The sequence below is a fragment of the Scardinius erythrophthalmus genome (genome assembly GCF_964197995.2).
Source record: "Scardinius erythrophthalmus genome assembly, chromosome: 16".
NCBI classification, from domain to species: Eukaryota; Metazoa; Chordata; class Actinopteri; order Cypriniformes; family Leuciscidae; genus Scardinius; species Scardinius erythrophthalmus.
This window is the reverse complement of record NC_138236.1, coordinates 17,856,744-17,878,485: the sequence shown is the minus strand read 5'-3', so window position 1 is coordinate 17,878,485 and position 21,742 is coordinate 17,856,744. Positions and strand designations below refer to the sequence as shown.

General features: G+C 36.4%; 1 protein-coding gene across 2 annotated transcripts in view; it reads left to right on the top strand.

Annotated features, from left to right (window-relative positions):
• The first annotated feature begins 351 nt into the window (after nucleotides 1–351).
• The window catches only part of spaca6 (sperm acrosome associated 6), a 41,669-nt gene continuing 20,278 nt past the window's right edge, over nucleotides 352–21,742 (top strand). Inside the window, exons 1-3 of one of the 2 annotated variants that reach the window (XM_081389820.1) lie at nucleotides 352–731; nucleotides 11,041–11,144; nucleotides 16,447–16,556. The gene's annotated coding sequence lies outside the window, so the exon portion shown is untranslated. The remainder of the gene's footprint in view (nucleotides 732–11,040; nucleotides 11,145–16,446; nucleotides 16,557–21,742) is intronic. The other variant, XM_081389821.1, reaches the window with a different exon arrangement.

Here is a 21,742-nt window from a genome sequence, read left to right as displayed (position 1 = left end):
AAAATCCACTCCTTTGATTTCTCTTCACTGCTACTCTCCTCCTCTTTCCCTCCCACTAAGATATTCTGTCTGAAGCCACCCCCCTTTCTCTCTCGCTCCATCTCGCTCTGTCCTGTATTCCTATCCTTCACTCTCTCCTGCACATGCACATACTATTAAACACCACTGTTCTTTTTTTCTTAGCTCGTCTCTCATCAGGTCTTCTTTTAACGCACCGCTTTAAGAGCATCTAGTATTTCTGTTTCTCCCAACGGGTGGAGAAACCGGCTCAATGCGGCTCTCTCGCTCTCTCTCTCTCTCTCTCTCAGCTGTGTCTCACACACTGAGATAGCCTGTTTCTCATTGAGAGGCCCTTTTTTTACTTGTAACACACGAGTCTTGCTCTCTTTACGGTGCAGGTTTCCCTCCCCCTTCCCTCTTCTCTACACTTATCCGTAAAGAAAGGAAGGAAGCGGAAGAGAGTGGTGTCTGTGAGGAGGAATGATGAAAAGGCAGAGAGAGAGAGAGAGAGAGAGAGAGAGAGAGAGAGAGAGAGAGAGAGAGAGAGAAGGAAGGAGGGGGTAAACGAAGAGAGCAGGACTGAGGAGAGTGGACTGGCAGAAACGTGAAATACGAGAGGGAGAAGAGTAAAGTAGGAGAGGAACCTGTAAGAGGAGAAATGAGGGATGGCTGACCTGGAAGTGGGCAAAATCGGGGGAAAGGAAGCTACCGTTCTTTTCCAACACTTGCTGGTATTTTGCTTTTCACTTTTCACTTTTGCCTTCATTTTTCATTCTGCTTCTTCTAATTTATCTAAAATCTTCTTCTAAAATCATTTGTTTTCCCATGCTAATATGTTCCAATATCTTTCCCGGGTGTTTTGTTAGCTTATAACTGCCCTTTCTGCTTCTTTGTGTGCAAAATTAACCATGTGTTTGTTTGGAGACTTTAAGTACTTTTCCTTCCCCTTCCATCACATTTTCATCCCTGCAGCGATCATGTTCACTCTGTTTTCTCGTGCGACACGTATTAGCTTTGGTTGTGTATGTCTGTTCGAGACTTTATTGTTAGCATCATAGACTAATATCCATGACTTCTCCAAAAGGCTAAAATGAGGCCCGGTCAAGTTGATCGCATAAAAGGTTTAGTACTCACAGTTTGCATCAGTTAAATTAGTTCTGCACTGATGCACTTGTAGAGAGTGCGATCTTTATGCAAAGTCAATCCTGGCCTTCTCGGTTTGTGGCACTTTTGTTTCATCTGAATCGGTTTGAAATGTAGCGTAATCCCTTTATTGGGGAGTCCCCTCTTCTCTCTCCGTACCACGCTCCTCCCATCACCCCTCATCCCCGCTGTCTGTCTTCCTCCGTCTGCGCCCTTTGCGAGAAGGTTTACCGCTGTAATGCTTGTTTATCAAACCAATGAATACAAAAGTGAACAGTTTCTCTCTTTCTTTGTAAATCCTCTGCTTTTATAATTTTGTAACAGCGCTATCCTATCTTCTGTCTGTCCAATGTGTTTTATATCTCATGTCTGCATACCTGTCTCCACGGTGATTATCCTCTACTGCCCTTAACCTGATGGTTCCTGCTAACCCACCGACAAATAAAAGCGTAATGGCAGTTTAGCAGTCAAAAACAGCCCTAAAATGATGTTTGCTTTCAACATTTATGGAGATGAATTTAAGAGCTTTTTTCATTTTGGCACTCTTATTTTTAGTTCCCTGTCCAGTGACTTTTTTTGTTTGTTTTATGTTCTTAAAAATTGTGTATTTTTGTAAGTACTATGAGATTTTCTTTAACTTTTTACAGTGTATCATTTAATCGCAAATGTGCATTGCTTTTACTGCATTAAAGCTTTAAAATCACAGATGACAATTCGGTTTAGTGATAGAGGTAGAAAATAATGGGAAAGATGCTTAAACAGATGCTTACATTTTATTCCTCAATCTGCACCATAAATCCATGTAAGAAATGAGAGAATGTAAAAAACTTTCTGAGTGAACAAAGTCCAATTGTCTACTAGGGGTCCAGGGCCCACTAGGGGGCCTCAGCAACCTTCTAGGGGAGCCTCAAGATAAGTTATAAGGATAAATTAAAATAAGAATATACAAATAAAAAACAAGTTATTTCTTATTTTAATTCAATCTTTGTCTTTGAAGAACCAGGATTCTAATGGTTATGGAAAAGCTGAATATATGAGGAAGCCTCATTTTAAAAGTGTGATTTCTAGACCTGGAAAATGTAAAGGAATAAAATCAGCCATTTTTAAATTGAATATGCATTTTTTTTTCTATTTATGCTAAGCTCTAAAATATTTTAAAATGTCCTTATCCTTAATCCATCATGAACAACTGGAAGACAACTGGCCTTTGAAAAATGTTGAGTCAAAAATGTTGAGAACCACTGGTCAAATGTTTGTCAGTTATGTACAGCATCACAAAGGGAGTTAGTTAGGCACCAGTAAGGAGGGAAATTGACATTTAGGGGTATTTGTTCAACTGTCTGTTATAGGTTATAGTTTCATACCGAATATGGATTATATTTGACCATCCCTGATTCACTCTCATGCTCTGAGTCAAGCAAACCTCAAAGGAATGAATGTTCCAATTTGGGAATATATATATACATATGTATACTAACTCTCTTCCATTACTTAGTTACTTTTTATGGACTTATATATACTGTATATATATTTTGTATATACAAGTCCATAAAAAGTAACTAAGTAATGGGAGAGAGTTTGTTTTTTGTTTCATTTTTTTGTTTAAATTGTTAATGTACTGTAGCCTGTTTTATTTCTTTTTTATTTTGTGTTTTGAAATCTCTATTCCATCTCTGTTTTCCTTATTTTTCTTGAATGTTGGCTCTCAGTTGAAATTGCATTCTTCATTGGCCCACAACTGCATTTATACACTACATATACACTTGAGCCTCCAGTCTTGAATACCACTACCAGTACAAAACAGTATAATGGCCATTGACTCTCCATATGTTCAAGTGTCTCAGATTGCTTGAGCCTGCCCTTACTGAAGTGCTCAGGAAATCAATAGGCTGAACATCAGCGCTGCCTCCTCTCTTACAATTTCTGGCTGTGGAATAGAATGTGGAAAATTAATTTAGCTCTGAATACAAAAAAACAATACTAACAGAGACATAGTGGACCTCCACTGCTCATGTTTTCATGACTGATATATTACCATGTGCATTTGTTATTGTGAAGAAAAAACTATATTCCTCTCTGTATAAATATATCATGTCTACATAATGGAACATAAATGACAATTTGCCTCGTTCTTCTGGTATCAAATGTGTCTGCAAACACTTCTAATTGGCCTAAATTGTAGTGGTGACTAGATATTGTGTACACATTTTAGGGAACCTTATGTGACTCATATCTAAATAGCTCTTTCATCAAATCTCAACCCACTTCACCATCCAAATTAGGCTGAATTAAGACATTTGTTGGAGAGCTGATGCTTTTTTTAAATGACAGGTGGATGTGCAGTAAGTTAAATTGAGCAAAAAATGCATCTATATAACATTTCTGAAATATTATCCGGTCTAACGTTCAGTTGTTTTAAAGAGAGTCTGGCAAGCAAACATTTGTATTCTTGCTTGGAAAAAAGTATTCAATGCTTCTGCTCTCATCTAATTAATTTGATTCCTGAGATGCTGATCATAACTGCAAACCCTAATTCAGTATATATTTATTTCAGTTTAGTGTTTCAGTCACTTCATTATATCAAATGTAATCCTAAATTTTAATGGATAGGTTACCATAAAAATCAAAATTTTGTCATCTAACTATTAAATCATATAACTATTAAAAGTATGTAATAAAGGTAATTGAAATAAAGCTAATAATTGTATTATTAATGAATTCATTTGATATAATTTAGTATTGGATGAAAAACTTAACTAACTGAAATAAATCAATTTCAGTTGAAGTACTAAAATGTATTAAAAAATATAATACTAAAATGTAATAATAATAATGTAATAAAAGTGACAAAATTACTAAAACTTTACAACAATTTAAATGAAGATTGAAAAATTAATCAATACTATAATAAATAATACTCATTCCAATCTGTATGACTTCCTTTAAGAACGTTTTAGCTATTTTTGCTAATACAATGAAAGTAAATGGGGTCCAAAACAAAACATTGGACAATTTTCAAAATATCTTCTTTTGAGGATGAGTAAAAGATGACAGTTTTAGTTTTTTTGTTGTTTTTTTTTTGTTTTTTTGTGAGAACTATCCCTTTAAGAATAATATATATTTGATTTCAGAGGCAGTATTTCCTGTGGAGCTGTTTTTCATGTGATATTCTGCACCTGCATAATCAAATGTGCTGACAGTATGGGGCTAATTAACAGTTGCCTGACTGCTGTAATACTGTGTTTTTACCTGGAGTGCTGACTTACAAATTGCTGGAGAAGAAATGGTACCGTGGCTATTGTGTGTTCAGTGTGTGTGCGCTATGCTGGTTTACTCAAGGTGACATAGAAGTGTTAATATGCATGACCAAGTGACAATTATATTAAGTCTTGAGTGACTGTATAATTGCATGTGAGGTTTGCTAGTGTGTGTAAAGCGATGGCGGGTGTGTGTGCGTAGAGTGGTCGCGTGGGGGTTAATATCTGCAGTCCAGAGGAATGTGTTTCGGGTCAGCAATGAGAATTCCTCAGTTCTGCATTAGTAGGTCACAGCGCTGCTGCTTGCCTCAGCAAACTCCCTCACTGGCAGACTTCTCTCTTGTTTTCTCACCTTCTCCACTTCCCTTCTTTTCCTTTAGCTAGGTCTGATTTTCATTTTTCAACCTTCACTTTTCCGACATGAAATTGTTTCGCATCCTCTCATTCTTTCTTTGTTTCCCCTCTCTCCTGCTAAGACGACTGAGGTGTAGGGGGTTGGGTGAAAATGAGGAAAAGCTGTATGTGTGTGTTTGTGTTATATAAATCTAGCCACATGCACTATTCACTCTTGCCGTCTGGTGCTTGTGTTTGTGTAGGATTTATGTTGAAGATCTTTCTTATTACCAGATGCCCATTTCACTCAGCTCTGATAAAGTAAAGAGGGAGTACCTATACATTACCATTTGAGGTCAGTAAGATTTATTATTTTATTCAGCAAGGATGTGTCCGTAAACACAGTTATAAACTGATAAATGCTGCTCCTTAAACTTTTTATTCATCAAAGAACGCTGACAATTTTTTATCATGGTTTCAATAGCTTAAATATTAAGTGGCACAACTGTTTTCAACATTGACAATAAGAAATGTTTCTTGATCACCAAATCACATACTAAAATGATTTCTGAAGGATCATGTGACACTGAAGATTGGCATAATGATGATGAAAATTCAGCTTTGCATCACAGGAATAAATTACATTTTAAAATATATTCAGATAGAAAATAGTTATTTTAAATTGTAACAATATTTCACAATATTACTGTTTACACTGTATTTTTGATCAAATACATGCATCCTTTGTAGGCGTTGTTTCAAAAACATTAAACATCTTATCGACCCCAAATGTGCTCTGCTCATTCAAAAGTGCCTAGCACCCAAAAATGAAAAATGTACTCACTCGTCATTATGTCTTTTTAAAAACTTTATGATTGTTTTTTTTGAGTGAACTATTCTCTTAGGATTTCTTAAGTAAAATAGGAAAACATAACCCAGGCGGCAACGATATAAGCCACGCACAACATGTGCACTCATTAACGCTCACAGGTATCAACGTGCACTGATTCAAAAGCGTGCAAATATACAAACTGGGGTATTATGTACACATTCACCAGCGAAAGCAGGGCGATATTTGGTTTTAACTTTAGAAATTCAGTTGAACATATGGCCTGCAGCTTCAGGGTCGACCCGCTTTTCAATTGTACCTTTGTTCCTGTGTCCTCGGTGCTCTTTTATTTGTGTTATATTCCTGTCTTTCTTGTGGAGATACCTTTCTCTTTTCTGCCTCTCTCTCCCATCTGTGTCTGCTCCTTGTTCATGTCTGCATCCCTATCTCCTGCCTGTCTCTGCTATCTTATTCTCTAATCCTACACTGTCCAGGCTGTTATCCTGCTCTTATTCCTTGTTGTGTGTGTGTGTGTGTGTGTGTGTGTGTGTGTGTGTGTGTGTCTGTGTGTGTGTGTGTGTGTGTGTGTGTGTGCGCGCGCGTGCTCCCAGAAAATTGTATTTATGTCACACTCTGTCCCCAAAGCTCAATATGTGTCTTTATGCTCTTCTCGGAATCAGGGAAAAGAGAGGCAGAGTTTTAAAGGATTTGAATGATATTTTAGTCCATTTAGAAAAAATTAAACAAATGAGAAACTAGGTTTATTTTGACATCTGAATTAATGATAAATTGTTATATTTAGATTTGTCTTATCAACTACATTGCATTTATTGCTGCAATATGAAAATCTAGGACTGAAGATTTGAGCTTAATTACATGAGAAGACACTCTTAACAGTTTCCTTAATGATTTTAAAATGTTTGAAATTATTGAGATTTATGCTGTTTCCTTCTTGGATAACTTACAGCTTAGACAGCTAGTGCAATACATTTCATTCTTGTAAAACCAAGTTTTTTTTTTGTTTTTTTTTTTTTAATTAAGCAAACAATACAATACATATAAATACATAAAGAAAGCAACAGCAAAAAATAAGTATAGACAAATATAAATGCGGAGAAAAACAAGTGTCGGACCAATAAGCTTGTTAATGACAAACCAGAAAGAAGTGCATAATGCAAAGGAAAACAAATGATATTTTTTTGGTTTAAAACCAAGTTTTATTAGACCTTCATATTGTCATAAGTTAATTTGTAATCGCTCGTGTCTTCCATCTTGGGGTTATTAGACATTTTTGTTTGCTGTTAACATAGCAAATGGACTGCATGAGTGTTTTTTTTAAATGAGATGGAATAAATTATAAAAGAGGGTCTCAAGTATTTTTCTTATTTCACAGTACTGTTAAAAAGTTTGGGATTGGTAAAAAAAAAACAGTAAAACAATAATATTCTGAAATATTATTACTAATATTTAAAATGTAATATATTCCAGCGATGGCATAGCTGGCATAGTCTTTACTGCTCATTGTTGAACATTTTAATGCATCCTTGCTAAGTATTAAAAGTATTTCTTTACAAAAAAAAAAAAAGTTAGAAAAACCTTTGAGGGACCGTAATTGAGGGGTTTGCATTTGTCTTTTAATGGAGGAATAGATAAGGAAAATGACTATTTTTGACTGGTCCAGTGGCAAAAAAAGAGATGGTTGGTGAAAAAGCAGCTGTGGCTTTTGAGCACATGGAGTGTTGAGGAACTACACTTTAAGATGAAAGCCGTAACCATGGTTCCCCTCCTCAAGATGTTTGCTTTTAGCAAAGAGAGGTCAGGAAACAGATCAAGCGCAAACACTTGTGCATTGTTCAAGTTCAAGGAGAAGTTTAATAGAAAACATGGTAGTAAAAATTGTATAAGATGAGTAGATTTGCGCTGTAGCATGATGTATTCAGTTTCACTGTTTGGTTTAGTCACAGTGAGAGCTTGTTTGGCTCTTAAATCATTTTCAATTGCACTTCAGCTGTAGTATTTCCTAATTAATATGATGAAATTTTTGTGCATTAATGACTTGAATACTGGAAAAAGAGTTAGCTTTAGCTCTTAGCTTTTTGGCTGAACTTAGCTTTTTGGCTTTATACCAAGCTGTAGATTTCAGCCTGACCCTTTCTGCCAGTGGATTCGAATGGTTATGTAAAGTTAACCGGTTAATGTTGACATGATTGATGTTTATCAGAAAAACAGAGAACAATACATTTATTTGTGTAGCGCTTTTCATACATATTGTTTCAAAGCAGCTTTACAGAAGAATGCATGTTTCTACATTATAATTTAGAGTGATCTGTTATCAGAGGTGACTCTGTCAAAGTAATGTCCATATGTCAAAAATGTACAGATCTTAGATAATACAAATCATGCAGTTAGCTAATATATATTAATTTAGGCAGAAAAAATGATCTCATTAAAGCAATTATTACAAGTTGTGATCATCCTGATTACAATATATAGAAAATTTGGCACGGGTGCATGTTGATTCAGAGTTGGCATCATCTGAAATCCTCACAGGGGTTGCCGTCTTCACTTCACAGGTGGTGGGGCATCTGAAATCTTTGTAAGAGGCTGGATTCAAACTGGAGCTGGCGTACTCTCTAGTTACCTTGGCATCCTGAGGTAGAAACAGGAAAGCAAGTGGAAAATAATTGCTACTGTTAATAACATTTCAAGCAAAAGATTTCATCTGATATAACTGGAGTACAATGTTATGAGGAGCATTATGTTAATACTTGGCTAAAGAGATGTGTCTTTAATCTAGATTTAAACTGGTAGAGTGTGTCTGAGCCTCGAACATTATCAGGAAGTCTATTCAGGAGTTTAGGAGCCAAATGCGAAAACGCTCTTCCTCCTTTAGTGGACTTAGATATTCAGTTTCACTTTATTTTGGTGGTCTGTGTAACACATTCTATTGACTAGGGCCTATAAGTAACGTTGCACCTACTGTACATGTCTACTAACTTTCATTAGAGTGTTAGTAGAGTATTAGTAGACTGGTAGGGTTAGGGTTAGAATAAGTTGACATGTACCTGCAAAGTTACTTATAGTCAGTAGAATGTCTTTTGGAGGACCAACACAATAAAGTGTTAGCAGATATTAAGCAGACAGTCTACTAATACTTCAATGAGAGTTAGCTCACATGTAGTTGCTAAGTTACTTATAGTGAACAGAATGTACAAAAGGGACCATCAAAATAAAGTGTTACCAGATATTCTAGGTACTACCAAAAGTCCAGAGTTTTTTTACCTTGAGCATGATGGATTGTAGGGCAGTAGAAGATTGGTTAAATACACAGTAGCTAAACCATTTAGGCCTCAATCGATACAAAACTTAATAGGTAGCCAATGTAGAGATTATAAAATTGGAGTTATATGATCATATTTTCTTGACCTGGTAAGAAGTCTAGCAGCTGCATTTTGGACTAACTGTAGTTTGTTTATTGAGGGTGCATGCAGTTCAACCACCTAGAGCATTGCACTAATCCAGTCTAGAGGTCATGAATGCATGAACTGTCTTTTCTGCATCAGAAACCGATAGCATTTTCCATAGCTTTAATAGCACTGTTTTTTAGGTGGAAGAAGGCTGTTTTTGTAACATTTGAAATATGATTAATGAAAGTTGCTGTCTAATAAAATGGCGCTTCTCCATTACCAGTACCAGCTCGACTCGACTTGACTCGGCTCGCTTTTCGCTCCGTTTTCCATAGAGAGCCTAAGTCCCGCCCCTCCGCTTCCGGCTCATGGGACCTTACTTCGGAAAAAATATGTATGGAAGTCAATGGCGAGAGATAACTTATCTTTTTATTCCGTCTGAACTGTGCCCTGAATTACACATATGATGTTTGTCAATTTAAAAGGTAATTATGAAAGTCAAGAAAGTCGCAGTTTGTCATAAAACAGAAGAGTAACGTTTAGTTTTATGTGAAAATCGCTCAATGAACTACATCTCTCGTCTCGCACTATGTACGTCACAAGATCCGTTGCTCGTATGTGTGTATTCTGGCTCAAAACACTCAGGCATGACGGCGTTGCGTTACGATTATAAGGTAAGACTATAGAAAAAATGACAGACGTTAGCTTCAGTAAAGTTAGCTTCATTCATTGAGAGAAAAGGCATGACGTCGCATGCGCGCCTTCTGGGTTTGTAGTCTTTCTAATTACGTATTTTCACAGTCTTATACCTCAGCAGTTTTACATCAAGCTGCGACTTTCTTGACTTTAAAATGTATCTTTTAAATTGATAAACATCATATGTGTAAATCAGGGCACAATTCAAACGAGATCAAAATATTTGTTGTCTCTCGCCATTGACTACCATACAATATTTTTCCGAAATAAGGTCCCATGGTGGTCGACCGGAAGGGGAGGGACTTAGGCTCTCTATTGCAGATAGTACCTCCACAATAGTTCCTGGTCGTCATAGCGACGCCGCAGGAAACTGCCGTGACTTAATCTTCTACGCGAGACCTTTATTTTACTGTCCATGCGCGAGACACACCCGCTACCCACACACACAGGACATTGGAGGAAATCGAGTGTATGCTGTTTTTGGATGTTTTTGTTTTTGCTGTTTTTTTTTATTCAGGATACTCCGTCTGGCGCGTGCAATGATGACGCAGTGAATAGTGACGATTCTCTCTGACCAATCAGCAGTCTGCCGTGTTTTCAAGTCACATTTTAGTATCGCCTCAGCTCGCTTAGAACCTCGCCGGAGGTGGTACAGAAAAAAGTACCAGTACAGGTACAACTTTTACACAGTGGAAAACCAAACAAAGCCGAGTCGAGGCGAGCCGAGCCGAGGCGAGCTGGTACTGTGTAGTGGAAAAGCGCCATAACACCCAGGTCTTTAACTGTATAGAATGAAGTAACAGGACATCCTTAGATGCAAAATGTATTTTAAGAGATTCTGTGTAGAGGTTTTTGGTCCAATAAATATCTCAGTCCAAATTTAACAGAAGAAAATTACTGGTCATCCACTATTTTATATCACACTCAACTTGGATAGTTATATATTTCATCACGACTAGATGAAATCTCTAAATTGAGTATCATCGGCATAACAGTGGAAACTCATTCCATGTTTTATAATAATATTACAGAGGCAGTATGTATATTGAAAATAGCAGAGGGCCTAGAACAGACCCTTGCGGCACTCCAGAATTTACAGATTTTAACTCGGATGATTCCACGTTTGACTAAACAAAATGGTAACGTCAGATAGGTAAGATTTTTACCATCCTAATGCCTGTCCCTGAATACCGGTGTAATTTTGCAATCGATATAAGAGTATGTCATGATCCATAGTATCAATAGTGTCAAACGCATCACTAAGATCAAGTAAAACTAGTATTGAGCCAGAAGTTAGAAGTAATTCAATTGTAATTTTAACTTTTTCATAGATATCTTTTTTTTGTGCTCAGCTGTGCTCCGTCTGCCCTTTCAGACAGTGTTCAAGGTCACAGCCGGAAGGTCAGATGTCAAAGCCAGGGAAATGTGACACGTCCCTTCCCCCCAACTCTTGACCGACGACCTCCTGTGTTGTGTCTGGTAGGCTGATATGTGTCTGTATTTAACCCCTCATGGGATGCCCATTATCATGTGCTGTTAACACACAAACTCTTCATCCTGTGTGAAAAACCATTCAGACACCTTCCAAAATATCACATAAAAATTACATTATTTGTGGGGAAATTAATTATATATTTTATTTATATATTTATGGTTTTTTTTTTAAATGAACATAAAAATGATATATACACACTACCATTCACATGTTTTTTTAAAGAAGTTAATAGTTCTATTCAGCAAGGAGTCAGAGTGAAGACATTTATAATATTACAACAACAAAAAATCAAATAAATGCTCTTCCTTTTTCATTTTCAGCAAAGAATCCTGAAAAAATATAATAGTTCCACAAAAAAAAAGAAGTAATAATGCATCACAAATGTTCTCAAAATTGATAATAATAAGAAATGTTTCTTGAACAGCAAATCAGTGGTTAGTTCACTGGAGTTTGGTGGTATCTTTAGGGATCAGACGGCAGATCGCAGTTGCACTGTCAAAATAAACCACTGAGACGAGATGGTCTGTAATCACGTTTCCTGCCTTTTGATTGGTGGAATATTATTCTGTTTTTCTCTATTAAAACTTTACCAAAACTGAAATCTACTAAAAATTACAACTACCTTCTAAAACTAGAAATAGTATCCACTGATCAATGCTTTACTCATCTGCCACAATAATTCAATGTCTTTAAATTATCTTCATTTGCAGGCTTTTCTCAACAAATACTGATATGCACTTAAAAATAATTAATAATTCAGCATATATAATGTTTATATTATTTTTAAAATAGACTATCATTTGAAAGTCTTACTTTAATTCAGAAAGGATGCATTGATTTGATCAAAAGTGACTGTTAAGACATTATTTATAATATTACAAAATATTTTACAAATATTTATATTTCCAATAATAAATGCTTTTGAACTTTCAATTCATCAAAAATTCTTGGAATTTCTTTTTATCAATGTGTCCACAAATATTAAGCAGCACAACTGTTTTCAATATTGATAATAATAAAATAAAAAAAAATCTTGAGCAGCACATCAGCATATTAAAATGATTTCTGAAGGATCATGTGATCATATTATTGGAATAAATTACATATTATAATATAAAAGTTATTTTAAATTGTAATAATATTTCCCAATATTACTGTACAAAATCTTACCGACCCTAAACTTTTGATGGTAGTTTGTGTGTATATACTGTATATTATTTACTATATGTATGCATATTTTTTTCTGAGGGTATCCTTAAAGGTTTCATCAGATTTCGCACACTGCAAACAAATTTGTACTTAAAGTATTGGAAAGTAAACACACACACAAACACACACACACACACACACACACACACACACACACGCATTCACATAAATTCGGTTCTGACTCACCCCTTTAACAGAAAGTCAATAACAGCACAGGAATGATTAATCAGTGGCTCCATTGTCCAATTCCACCAATTCCCCCTCCTCTCTCACACACTCATGGGCCCCTCTCATGGCATAGTATTGATCTGAATGCATTTGCCTTCCATTTATCCACTGAACACAAAGAACTGTGAACTCACCCGGTACTGTGCCCAAATCCATCTAGGGAGGGATCACTTGCTTGCCATAGACATGCATAAATAGGTTTAGGGTAAGCGTTAGTCAATGGAAATGTACTCCGCAACAGCTTTAGCCTGTTTTTCTTTCTTCCTGCTTTTTTCCCCCGAATTAATTGACAACATCTCGCATCCTGTTGGTCACGTGTTGTGAGGTCACATTATTTGGCAGCATGATACAAAATTACAAATTGCTGCACACCAGCAGAGAAACATAAATTAGATCATAAAAGTCAATATTCAAGCATAAGATATTAACATTCAGGAAATGGGAAATCTGTATATCATGCAGTGGTGAGTGTGAGAGAGAAAAAATTAATTAAATGATGCAATTGGCTGTGTGAGTTAAAGGAGCCACATGCACAATATTTGATGATGGAAAAATGGTATTCCAAACAAACATATACTGAAAATCTGACCGTTTTGCACTTTCTTTACATAAAGTGAAATGAGCTGATATTATTTTCAGAAATCTGTGCATTGTGACTAACTTTTATACTTTCGATGTATGATGGTTGTATGATTTTTAAATATTATATTTACTATATTTATTTTGTTTATTTAGAGTCTTCATTCTCTTTACTCTTAATGCTTTAAAAAATGCTTGTCAATCATCACACTTTACTGTTTGTGTGTGGCTGTTTGTCTGTGTGTTCCTATCTGAAAACCAGCAGAGGGATTTGAGAATAATTTGACGGACAGCCTGTTCAAAGCCCTCCCTGCCTACCCTATCATTCTGGTTGCCGAGAGTCAGGTTGCCATGACACCAGACTGTTTTGTCTGCCCTTTGACCCCTCTAAGAGGTGCTTTGGTCAATCAGGCATTACCCGTGAGGGGCCAACCGAGGGGGGAAAGATAGAGCGACATTTCCTCTCTAAAAATGAGGTACAAAAGGTTCTATACATCCGTTGTATGCTGGGGTACCGGCACAGTTATGGGAAGGCACAGGCGCACACACACAAACAAAAGGCACAGATGAATGTATCCGTGGCACAGTTCTGCCTTGGAAAAAAAATGAAAGGATCTATGAGGTCCCTTGTGTATACGGGGCTTGTGCTCGTGATAAGAGCAGCTACCAGCAGATTTTCAGATGAATGCTTAGTGGAAAGAATAGAACTGCACAATTTGATTATAAGAATAGTCGCTTAAAAATGGGCTTTTTGAGAAAATTAAAGCACTTTATTTTACTTGGCTTTAAATTAATGATGCTAATTGATTCAAATGTAATTGGATAAAAAATTTTTTTATTTTATTTAATAAAAAAATCATTTAAAAAAATACCATTGAAAAAATTCTATTTTAATGTATTTTAAAATGTAATTTACTCCTGTGATCAAAGCTGAATTTTAAGCATCATTTCTCCAGTCTTCAGTGTCACATGATCCTTCAGAAATCATTCTAATGCTGATTTGCTGCTCAAGAAACATTTATTATCAATGTTGAAAACATTTGTGCTGCTTAATATTTTCGTTGATGCATTGATACATTTTTTTTCATTTGAAAGTTCAAAAGAAAAGCATTTATTATTGGAAATATAAGTCTTTTGTAATATTATAAATGTCTTTGCTGTCACTTTTGATCAATTTAATGCATCCTTTTTGAATTAAAGTATAAAAACTTTAATGACAGTCTATAAGAATATAAACATTTTTAAGTGCATATCAGTATTTGTTGAGAAAAGCCTGCAAATGAAGACAATTTAAAGACATTGAATTATTGTGGCAGATGAGTAAAGCATTGATCAATGGATACTATTTCTAGTTTTAGAAGGTAGTTTTCAGTTTTGTTAAAGTTTTAATAATAGAGAAAAACAGAATAATATTCCACCAATCAAAAGGCAGGAAAAGTGATTACAGACCATCTCGTCTCAGTGGTTTATTTTGACAGTGCAACTGCGATCTGCCGTCTGATCCCTAAAGATACCACCGAATATTTTAACATAATCATATAAATATGTGTATAGAAGGACCACTTTGGCAATCATGGTTAGTAAAAGGACTATCAAGCATAACATAAGTCCTATTTTCACTTGACTCCAGTGAACTAAGGCCTGACAAGCCTTTGAAATTAATCCTTTCTAGCCAGAACTGCAGCATGATTCCTCCTCTCCTCGGAGAATTGTTGTGACTCGCTGTGAGTCCTCGTCAGGACTGATAAGATTAGCGTGGGTTCTGTTCTCACCCTAGGACACACAGTATGTGGAACAGAATAACAGCTCATGGGAATTTATGTTGCTCTGTTTAATGGCGTTAGATACGTTATGCTTCAGACTATGAAATTGGCCTGGAACAGAGAATTTGTTTGGTTTTCTCTCCCTGATAGCCGCATAAATGAAGATAATGGGTGATGAAAACGAACTTACTTTGGTTTCTGACGGCTCCTTTCATTTCAGTTTATTTCCGTCGTGAGCATTGACCTGTATGTGACCTGTTTAATATGCTGTGTGCAGATAAGATTATTGCCAGGCGGAAGGGTTCATTTTTTTTCTCATGCAGATGAACACTGAAGCCTGTCAAAACAGACATAAAATATGAATTACATACCAGAGATCTGGGGCTGGAGTTTGTCTATATTTAAACACTTATGTGCATTCTTGGCATGATGTCACAATTATCTGGGTAAGATGATGCGTCAGGGGAAAACCCTGGGTGTCTGGATAAAAATGAAAAATGAGAACACATGCGTGCAAGCAAAAGAGCAGAAAATAATTTCAAGCTGATTTTGTTGCATAAGAATTATTTATTTAATCATTCAAATTTACTGTGGTTCCAAAATTAATTTGGATGGACAGACCACATGTAAAAAATATATATATATATGAATGCCTTTGAATTATAAAACAAAGGTGGATTGTTTTTAAAGAAAGACAAAACTTTCCACAAAAAAAAATTACATGTGATTTTACTTTATAACTTATTTATGTGATGCAAAGCTGAATTTTCAGCATCATTACTCCAGTCTTCAATGTCACATGGTCCTTCAGAAATCATTCTAATATGCTGATTTGCTGCTCAAGAAACATTTCTTTTCAACTTCAACATTTCTTCAACTTTTTGTCTAAACCGAGACTTTTTTTCAGGATTTTTTGGTGAATGGATCAAGTTCAAAGGAACAGCATTTATTTTATATAGAAATCTTTTGTAACCTTATAAATGTACTTTTGACCAATTTATTGCTTCCTTACTGAATAAAAGTATTAATTTCTTTCTTTTTTTATTCTCTCTATTAACTAACTGTTAACTATGACTTTTGCCTCAATAAACTCCTAATTACTGATTATTAATAGTATATTGGATATAATTGGATATAGTTGGGTAGGATTAAGGGATGTAGAATATGGTCATGCAGAATGAGGCATTAATATGTGCTTTATAAGTACTAATAAACAACCAATATCCTGGCAATATACATACTAATAAGCAACTAGTTAATAGTGAGAGTTGGACCCTAAACTGAAGTGTTACCAAAATTTGAGTGACCCCTAGCTTCTGAATGGTTGTGTAGTTCTGAGAAAAAAGTTATGAAAATGAACAGTTGGTTTGTTGTTTTGAAATCGAATGCAACATTTTTGAGTTTTATCCAAAAGTGTTCAAACAGTTTCTGTGGCCACTGTATGTACAATGCTATTAATTTGTGTATTTGTTATATCTTTTGAACCTTCGCTCAATTGTCTTTTCAGAAGCAGGGAGGCATCACCTGAGATCCGCTCTGGTCCTCCTCAGGGACTTCAGGTGTTCACTCCTCATGCGACATATACAGCTCAAAGCAGACCAGCTGGTCAGAGATCAGGTAACCACACTTTTCTCTCCGCCCTTGTCATCTAAACCTACAGTGCTGTTCTCAGCCTTTTGTGTGGCGGCTCCAAATAGTTCTTTTTGTTATTGTTTATTATCAGTTCCTTTATGACTATTGCATGTTCCTCTGCATATCTCTCATATTTCTGCCATGGATTGTAGGTCTCTTTATGAGACAGCTTTTATCATAGAAATATTTTTTGAACCACCTCACATTCGTCTTTTGCTTCTCGCTCGTTTCTTACATTGTCGGGCGAAGCAGCTTCATTTGACTTCAAGTTGCTCTGAATATTTCTGATTGTTCCTGAATGTCATTGGCATTCCATTGTGCACTTACAATGCCAGCTGACCTTCAATATTTTGCAGCTGACCAAAGCTGCGTGTGTATATCTCTCTGTTTTCTCAGTCCCACCAACATGCCTGGCATACACACTAACCCCTCTGACGTGATTGACAACTCTGCCCTAGCAACCGTTGCCGGGCTGCCCAGGGTTGCCAGGGAATGTGTTCCCATAGCAACACGTTTAACCACTTTATTTGCCACCTTGAAATGTAGCGAAGGTTTTGCTAAGAGGCAGAAAGGGATTACTGCTGAAATTTGCCGTGGAAGAAAATGTGTGGAAAGGTGATATGATTTTTGAGAATTGTATTTAATTTTTATATTTGTTTTTAAAGTTTTTGTGGAGCTGCGCTGCTAGTGCCAAAGAATTTGTTGTTGTTGTTTTTGTAAGACTAAGTAGATTTAACTAAATCTAATTTTGCCTTTATGGTGGAGAAAGAGCCCATTACTGGCTTACATTTAGTCGAACAGTGCATACAAGAGTATAAAAAACTGATTTAAAATCAGAGATCAATATTAAACTCCCAGCTTTAATATCCCTGTTAATTTCATGGTTTATCATTTAGTTTATCAAGTTCAAATTCATACATATGCGTTTGAGTCGCACAGTTACACATTAACACTCAGAGACTTCAGAGAACACAAATGTGTTCAGGTTTACTGCATCCAGTTTTATATGGAAAGTGTCCGTAAGGGTTCTGGAAAGCATGAAGTGAGAGTGCAGGGAAAGAAGGAAGGAAGGAAAAGATGGATGGGGAGAGATGATTTTAAAAAATACAAACTGGAAGAGGGGATGTTATTAAAGCAGGAACGCATCTTGAGAGGAGGATGCTGAATTTTTGACGTTTTGATTTGAAAGAGAACAAGGGGGTGCAGAGGTCAACAGAGGAAGGGAAAATAAAGCGATTGGATGAATGAAGAAAGGCAGGGTGTTAAGAATGAGAACCGGATAGGTGGTCTGAAAGTAGTGGGACAGAAAGAGGGACATTCGGCTAGGGGAGGAAATAGGGAGAGAACTTGATGACATTCATGGTGGTGTGAGAGGAAAGTTAAAAAGGGCAGGAGTCTGGAGACGAAAAGGACAGGACCAAATAATCTACCTGGCAACACGCTAAAGGAGGCCCAGGTATTGCCATGGTAACTTGTCACAGGTTTTTGACGTGCCGCTCATCTTTTTCTATTCTGTGCAAAAATACATAATCGCAAGAGGTACATGCAGGTGTTGACAAATTATGGATTTTTTTATGTGGAGCTTGTGTAGTTGTACCTGCTCTCTGTGAAACACACACACAAAAAGATATTTTAAAGAATGTTGGACAAAATATGGACAAAATATTCGGAATATATTATTTTATGTTCCATGAAAGACAGAGTCATAGAGGTTTTGTGACGACATGAGGATGATAACAGAATTTTTATGTTTGAGTGAACTATCCCTTTAAATTACTTCCTCCTAAACCTCCTTAATATGCAGAGCAACCAGCTGATTATTATCCAATGGCAGACAGGGAGATTATTCAGGGATATTGGTTTGAAACCGCCACAGAAGCTTTCACACCAATATATAACACAGTTGACAGCAGATTAATCACAGGTTTTTGTTGTTGTTGTTTTTTTTAATTACTATGAACATGTTCCACAAATATAAAACAACCAGAAAATATATACATATGTAGTTTTATAATTTAAAACCTAACAAAATTATTTTTGCAAAATTTAGCTGGAAATGTTTTGCTTTCTTTAAAAACAATCGCACCTGGGTTATTATTGTTAACTAAAACTAAAACCATTAAAAACAACATTTTCATTACTTGAAATAAAATAAACATTAACTGAAAAAAATTATGTATAAACATTTTTTATTGTTTATTGTTATTTTTATAGCTAGCTGAAGTACAAAAATAAATAAACTAAAAACTAAAACACATTTAAAAAAAGAAAAATTAATATAAAAAAATAAGAATAAAGAACAAAATTAATTAAATTTTAACAAAATGTAAAAAGAAAACAAAATATAAAAATAAAATCTATCGCAAAATATTAACAAAACTAAAATAGTATATCAATGGTACCCGTTTTGTAACGCTAGTGGTGCAGAAATGACACATTTCAGCTTTAAACCACACAAACTAACACATTCACATATAACACAGAGAGAGACCCACACATACATTTTCTAAAATAAAATCATTTCTTGCTTCTAATGAAAGAGCAAAGAAATCGTGCTAGGCCTGGTTTTTCAACCGGAATTCATATCTGTAACCACACAGAAAGTCGTAAAATCATTAGCAGAACCTATACACTCATTAAGCTAAAACCTCTTGGATGAATTCACACCACTGTAAACAAATGTGGAGAACAAACACAAAGAAGCCAGGCTGTAGACAGAGCAGCTTATGCTAGTGTAGATAAACACATTTGCATTCCTTTGCATGTATGCCATCTGTGAGACGTCGGCATGCAAAGTGATACGGCTTTAACCTATGGCTCTCGTAGTCCTTTGGTGTCTGTGTGTGAAAATGAGAGGTCTCAGAGGAGCGCTACACCACTGCTTTCCTGCTGAATAAGCACTAGCTTCTCTGTTAGCAGACAGACTCCTGCCTCTATATTGCCAGGACTGCAGAATCAGTCTAGACTGATGGAATACGAGCGTGATTTACCCAGCACTCTTCACACATACACACACACACACACACACACACACACACACACACACATCACTAATTTAGTGATTTTGTAGCATTTCATTGTCATTAAATAAAAATTAAATAAAATTAATAAGTAGATTTTTCTTGAACAGTGTGTGTGTGTGTGTGTGTGTGTGTGTGTGTGTGTGTGTGTGTGTGTGTGTGTGCGCACGAGAGAAATTAGTTTATGAGGGGTTGATGATGATAAAAGAAAACATATTATCAGGGCAGCATAAATATTTTAGTAGTTGCAGAGAGTGGGTGGTTTCACCAAGGAGGTCAGACTATGTGCGTGTGTGCGTGTGTGCGTGTGTGCGTGTGTGTGTGTGTGTGTGTGTGTGTGTGTGTGTGTGTGTGTGTGTGTGTGTGTGTGTGTGTGTGTGTGTGTGTGTGTGTGTGTGTGTGTGTGTGTGTGTGTGTGTGTTTGCTGCGTGAGTTCGTGTGTATTATATGTGAAGCCACTAATGAGCAGAGACAATGCAGGAGGCAGGGCTGAGTCGGTTCAGTGCGCAATATCACCAGCAGAGGGCAACAATGCCACAACAATGATTGGCAAAGTGCTTTAGATGAGGGTTTCCTGCTTATAGAGTTTGCTAAATATGCTAGAGAGTTGATGTTGATGGTGCTTTTGGTGTTTGTGTTATCTGCCTGTATGTATTGTGTACCCAAACATTATTATTAAATAGAGAATTTTAGGTTAGGTGTAAAGTGTGACCATTATAGTGGTTTTGAATAGAATAGTGAACATATATTAGGAGAAAACTAGAAAATTCCAATGAATTCAAGAGGTTTTACGAAAAAACCCTATACTAAATCGAGCCTCTTTTGTTTTTGTTCAAAATTGTAAAAAAAATCATGTCAATGCGTCATAATAAATCCCTTTTCCAAAACGTGTTTTTGTCTTAGCCTGATTCATTATGTAAGCCTATTATAAGCGTTTATATTTTAGACCTGACGGGATGGTTTTTGCGTGAAATCACATATACGTCACTCAACCGTGTGTCTCGTTATATCTGTAAATGGGGAAAAGTTTGACGCGTGTATTTGTGGGAGTGAAATAGAGTGGTGCAGTTATGAAGTCCCTGTGTGGGCCAACCGGCAGTTAGCATCACACTGGTTCCCTCGACAAAAACCCAATAGGATTTTCCTATAGGCTTTTGGATTATCGCAAAAAACAAGCTCTGAGATTAACAAAAGGTTATGATACTTTTACGCTTTGTCCATCAAGATCATTTTCACAGATGAACACTACTTTTATGAATTTTGAAGACTAAATGCAGTCACCAGAAGTAAAAAGTTAACGGTAGGCTTTACTACTACACCACGGTCCCGCGATTTTAACATCGATTTTAAGCTTCCGACAACTTTCAGTTTTTATCTAAAGACTCTTTCCCAGAACATTCGAATTAGAATAGTATATAAGAGCACAATTGTAAGCATAACGATGCTGTAAACGCAGACTGAGTTTACCTGTTCGGCGCGATGACGTTTAATCTCCTCGACAGCCTCTGTGGTCCCATTTAGCCACTTGTTAGCAACCGCCTTTTTCAAGACAAGTAACAGTTTTAAAAAAATCACGAGTGGGGCAATACCGATGTATTTTATGTTGTAGAATAAATCGTGAAAGTGTCTTAAGCTTGCTCGGCACCGACCTTATTTCAAAATCCCTTCGGGACAAGGGAACCGGAAGTGCTAAAATGCTAACTCGTTTCTGCGTTTTGGCCTACAAAGTGATGTCATATCTGCACCACTCTATAGGTTAGCAGTCACAACAAGCGAGAAAGGTTGACATGGAGCACGCTAAATCTCAAACCTCCAGGGAATCACCAGTTTTAAAGGGGTCATATAATGGTACATGCACTTTTACAAGTTGATTGTACTGAAATGTGTGTTGGCAGTGCCTGTACACAACCATCATAAAATGATAAAAATCCATCCAGTGTTTTTTTTTTTAATCTTCTTATATGTTTCCTCCTGTCTCAAATCAAGCTGTTCGATTTTGTGACGTCACAATATCGACGCCCCTCCCACGATGGTTGATTGACAGCAGCGTTTCAACACAGACCCGCCCTCGCGCCCTCGTGAGCGAGCTGTCAATCATAGCACGCGCCGACGCGCGTTCATTGTTGATAGCTGGAGTGCTGAGTAGAATGG